This window comes from Pituophis catenifer, unplaced genomic scaffold (genome assembly GCF_029215685.1).
Source record: "Pituophis catenifer annectens isolate HBS135680 unplaced genomic scaffold, rPitCat1.0.hap2 SCAF_9, whole genome shotgun sequence".
NCBI classification, from domain to species: domain Eukaryota; kingdom Metazoa; phylum Chordata; class Lepidosauria; order Squamata; family Colubridae; genus Pituophis; species Pituophis catenifer.
Window position 1 is genome coordinate 28215263 of NW_027256889.1, and position 6000 is coordinate 28221262.

The window sequence follows — 6000 nt, forward strand, 5'->3', positions numbered from 1 at the left end:
GTTATCTAGGGCCGCCCTCAAGGACGGGTTTTGGAACCCTGAGAGGTGGTATGCTAAGAACTGGAAGCTTTGGGGTTTTTTAGATAGTTTTTCAAATTCTATTTTAAGGGGATCTGGGATGAGGGTGGTTTCCAATGTAAATAATGAGGCTGGGGGGCCTCCCGGGAGGGGGGTGGGGTCTAGTCCATCTGAAGAGCACGGCGGAGGAGATGCAGAATCCAGGGCCAAGGAGAGGGTTAGAGCTTGTGCTGTTGATAGACATTACATCAGTACTGTAGGTGGGAGGGGCAGATATGGCGGGAGTAGGGGGCCACATCAAGTTGCGGGAGTGCGCGCTCGCTGTCTTCAAGCGGTGGCACGCTCCGGCCCCCAATGCTCTTCTCGTTCCCCAGGTGGCACAGACCCTCAGGCCCTGGGCCTTCGGCTGATGCTATGCAATGCCAGGTCCGTGGTAAATAAAGCCCCCCTCATTTGTGATCTTGTTCAGGAGGGGGGAGCGGACCTGGTGGGTATTACGGAGACCTGGTTGGGCCAGGAGGGGGGAGTCCCTCTCGTAGAGATGTGCCCACCCGGTTTCTGGGCATTTCATCAGCCAAGGTCACAGGGAAGGGGCGGGGGGGTGGCAGTTATCATTATTTATTTATTATTTATTTATTTATTTATTTATTTATTTATTTATTTATTCATATTTGTATACCGCCCTACTCCCGAAGGACTCAGGGCGGTGAACAGCCATAATAAATACAAATACATATAGAAGTTAAAAACTATTAAGAAACAGATTAAGTAATTTAGGCTCAAAGATTAAAAACATCCAAATTTATCTAAAGAGGTTTAAAACCCAATTTAAAAGCCAGTTTAAAAGCCAATTAAAAAGGGAGAGTTAGGCCAGACCAGCTTGTTGGAATAGAAATGTTTTCAGGGCACGGCGGAATATGCGTAAGTCTTGGATGTTTCGTAACTCCGGGGGAAGCCCGTTCCAGATGGTAGGTGCCCCCACAGAAAAGGCTCTCCCCCTGGGGGCCGTCAGTCGACATTGTTTGGCCAACAGCACCCTGAGGAGTCCCTCTCTATGGGAGCGAACTGGTCGGTGAGAGGCTATTGGTGGCAGGAGGCGGTCTCGTAAGTACCCTGATCCTGAGCCATGGAGCGCTCTAAAGATAGTAACCAAAACCTTGAAGCGCACCCGGAAGACCACTGGGAGCCAGTGCAGCTCGCGCAGGAGTGGGGTTACATGAGAGCGCCACATTGCTCCCATTACCACCCGCGCGGCCGCATTCTGGACCAGTTGGAGCCTTCGGGTGCTTCTCAAGGGGAGCCCCATGTAGAGAGCATTACAATAATCCAGGCGTGAGGTGACAAGGGCGTGAGTGACCGTGCGTAACGAGTCCTGATCCAGAAAGGGATGCAACTGGCGAATCAGGCGAACCTGATAAAAAGTCCTCCTGGCTACGGCCGTCATATGCTCTTCAAAAGACAGCCGTGAGTCCAGGAGGATGCCCAAGTTGCGAACCCCATCTGTGGGGGCCAACGACTCGCCCCCAATAGTCAGAGATGGCGCCAACTGACTATATCGGGACGACGGAAACCACAGCCACTCGGTCTTGGATGGGTTGAGTCTGAGTTTGTTCCTCCCCATCCAGATCCGTACGGCCTCCAGGCACCGGGACATCACCTCGAGGGCATCATTGGGGTGGTCTGGGGTGGAGATGTACAGCTGGGTGTCATCAGCGTACTGATGGTACTTCACCCCAAAACCACGGATGATCTCACCCAGCGGCTTCACATAAATGTTGAATAGAAGGGGCGAGAGGACCGATCCTTGTGGCACCCCACATATAAGGGGCCTCGGGGTCGACCTCTGCCCCCCTGTCAACACACTGCAACCGGTCAGAGAGAAAGGAGGAGAACCACTGTAGAACATTAAACATTAAATTAAAGAGGGTCTTAGTCCGAGGGAGGCCACTGTTCCTCAGACGGCCGGATGTGAGTCCCTCCTTGTGAAGTGGGATCATGGAGTGCAGATGGGCCTGCTGGTTACGTACCTGGCTCCCTGCCACGTGGCAGTGGCCTTGCTTGAACTACTCAACATTATAGCCGTGGTGGCGATTGATACCTCTAGACTTATGGTCATGGGGGACTTCAACCTGCCATCCGTCGGTGAAGCGTCTGAGGTGGCTCAGGAGTTCATGGCTTCCATGACGGCCATGGACCTGACCCAATTAGTTCATGGCCCTACTCACACGGGGGGAAACACGCTGGACCTGGTTTTTGTCTCTGGTCAGTGGCTGAGTGGTCTCGAGATAGGGGATATAGCTATCAAGCCCTTGTCATGGTTAGATCACTCCCTCCTTTGCTTTGACCTTCGAACCGCCACACCCCGCCGCAGGGAGGCGGAACCGATGAGGTGGTTCCGCCCCAGGCGCCTGATGGACCCGGATAGGTTCCAGACGGAGCTTGGGCCATTTCCTGAGGCTCTGGCACACGGCTCGACTGAAGACCTAGTGGCTGCCTGGGATAGGGCGGCCGCTGGAGCTTTGGACCGGGTCGTGCCTTTGCGGCCTCTGACCCGGCATCGATCTCACCTGGCTCCCTGGTTCACCGAGGAGCTGAGGGAGATGAAACGCCGGAAAAGACGCCTGGAGAGCAGTTGGAGGGCCAACCGTTCTGAATCTGACCGAACACTGGTAAGGTCTCATATTAAGACCTACCTGGTGGCAATAAAAGCGGCAAAGTGTAACTATTTTTCCGCTCTTATTGCGTCATCAGATAATCGCCCAGCCGCCCTGTTTAGGGTGACCCGCTCCCTGCTCCACCAGGAAGCGCGGGAGGACCCCTTGGAGGGTAGAGCTGAGGACTTTGTACAATATCTGTATGACAAAATCGCTCAGATTCGGGAAAATTTGGACTCTGACTGGGTAGATTCGGGAGGAAGGATGGAGGCAAGTCTTGAGAATATTACCTGGGAAGAGTTTGATTCTGTGACTCCAGAAAACGTGGACAGGATACTGGGCAGACTGAGTGCGGCCACATGTTTATTGGACCCGTGTCCCTCCTGGCTGGTGCTGGCCTCTCGGGAGGTTACACGAGGTTGGCTCCAGGGGATTATAAATGCTTCCTTGAGAGAGGGTGTCTTCCCTGCCGCCTTGAAGGAGGCGGTGGTGAGGCCTCTCCTCAAGAAGCCTTCCCTGGACCCAGCAGTGTTGGCTAATTACCGTCCAGTCTCCAACCTTCGCTTCGTTGCGAAGGTTGTTGAGAGTGTGGTAGTGCGACAGCTTCCTCAGTACTTGGATGAATCGGCTTATCTAGATCTGTTCCAGTCGGGCTTCAGGCCTGGATACAGCACAGAAACGGCATTGGTTGCATTGGTAGATGATCTCTGGAGGGCCCGGGACAGGGGTTGTTCCTCTGTCCTGGTCCTATTAGACGTCTCAGCAGCTTTTGATACCATCGACCATGGTATCATGCTGCACCGGTTGGAAGGGTTAGGGGTGGGGGGCACCGTGTTGCGGTGGTTCTCCTCTTTTCTCTCTGATCGGTCGCAGTCTGTGTTGACAGGGGGGCAGAGGTCGACACCGAGGCCCCTTGTATGTGGGGTGCCACAGGGGTCGGTTCTCTCACCCCTTCTGTTCAACATTTATGTGAAGCCGCTGGGTGAGATCATCCGTGGTTTTGGGGTGAAGTATCATCAGTATGCTGATGATACTCAGCTATACATCTCCACCCCGGACCACCCCAATGATGCCCTTAAAGCGATGTCCCAGTGCCTGGAGGCTGTACGGATCTGGATGGGGAGGAACAGACTCAGTCTCAATCCATCCAAGACCAAGTGGCTGTGGTTTCCGACGTCCCGATATAGTCAATTGATGCCATCACTGACTATTGGGGATGAGTCATTGCCCCCCACGGAGAGGGTTCACAACTTAGGCGTCCTCTTGGACTCACGGCTGTCTTTAGAAGAACACTTGACGGCTGTGGCTGGGAGGTCTTTTTATCAGGTTCGCCTGATTCGCCAGTTGCGTCCGTTTCTGGATCGGGACTCGTTAAATACGGTCACTCATGCCCTCGTCACTTCACGCCTGGACTACTGTAATGCTCTCTACATGGGGCTCCTCTTGAGGAGCACCCGGAGGCTCCAGCTGGTCCAGAATGCGGCCGCGCGGGTAGTTATGGGAGCAGCATGGCACTCCCATGTGGCTCCCCTCCTGCGCGAGCTGCACTGGCTCCCTGTGGTCTTCCGGGTGCGCTTCAAGGTCTTAGTTACCACCTTTAGAGCGCTCCATGGCTTAGGACCGGGGTACTGACGAGACCGCCTTCTGCCACCAATAGCCTCTCACCGCCCAGTACGCTCCCATAGAGAGGGGCTTCTCAGGGTGCCGTCGGCCAAACAGTGTTGGCTGGCGGCCCCCAGGGGGAGAGCCTTTTCTGTAAGGGCACCCACCATCTGGAACGAGCTCCCCCCAGAGATACAGAAGATTCCGGATCTGCGCACTTTCCGCCGTGCCCTCAAAATATTCCTGTTTCAGCAGGCTGGCCTGGCCTAACTTTCCCTTTATATTGCTTTTTTTATTTTATTTTAAACTGGGATGTCTTGAATTATCTAGGGCCAGAGTGTTTAGTATATTTTAATTGGTTTTTTATTAACGTTTGTATTACATGTATTTTTATCGTTCGCTGTTCACCGCCCTGAGTCCCTTAGGAATAGGGCGGTATATAAATTTAATAAATAAATAAATAAATAAATAAATAAATAAATAAATAAATAAATAAATAAATATAGTAATCGAACCCTTGTCATGGTCAGACCATTCTCTCCTTAAACTTGACCTTCTGACCACTACAACGCACTGCAGGGAGGTGGAATCAATTAAATGGTTCCGCCCCAGGCGCCTGATGGATCCTGATAGGTTCCGGATGGAGCTTGGGCCATTTCCTGAGACCTTGGCTCATGACTCGGCTGAAGACCTAGTGGCGTCCTGGGATAGGATGGCCGCTGGTGCTTTAGACCGGGTCGTGCCTTTGCGGCCTCTGACCCGGCATCGAACCTACCCAGCTCCTTGGTTCTCTGATGAGCTGAGGGGGATGAAACATCGGAAAAGACGCCTAGAGAGCAGTTGGAGGACCAGCCATTCCAAATCCAACCGAATACTAGTGAGATCTTATATTAAGACCTACTTAGTGGCGATAAAAGCGGCAAAATGTAACTAATTTTCCTCTCTTATTGCATTGGCAGATAATCACCCAGCCGCCTTGTTTAGGGTTACCCGCTCTCTACTCCAGCTGAGAGCCCGGGAAGACCCTCTGCAAGGACGAGCTGAGGATTTTGCACAATATCTGCACAATAAAATTGCTCAGATTCGGGAAGGCTTGGACTCTAACTGGGTTAATTCGGATGAAATGACGAGGGCAGATCTTGAGGTCATTATCTGGGATGAGTTTGATACTGTGACTCCTGAGGACGTGGACAGGTTACTGGGGAAGCTGACTGCGACCACATGTTTATTGGACCCGTGCCCTTCCTGGCTAGTGCTGGCTACCCGGGAGGTTACACATAGCTGGCTCCAGCGAATTATTAATGCTTCTCTGAGTGAGGGATTCTTACCTCCCGCCTTGAAAGAGGTGGTGGTGAGACCCCTCCTTAAGAAGCCCTCTGGCTGTTTTAGCAAACTACGGTCCAGTCTCCAACCTTCGCTTTTTAGCGAAGGTTGTCGAAAGTGTGGTGGCACGACAGCTCCCACAGTACCTGGATGAAGCTGTCTATCTAGACTCATTCCAGTCCGGCTTCAGGCCTGGATACAGCACAGAAACAGCATTGGTCGTGTTGGTTGATGATCTCTGGAGGGCTCGGGATAAGGGATGTTCCTCTATCCTGGTCCTATTAGATCTCTCAGCGGCTTTTGATACCATTGATCATGGTATCATGCTGCACCAGTTGGAGGGGCTGGGAGTGGGAGGCACTGTATTACGGTGGTTCTCGTCCTACCTCTCTGACAGGTCACA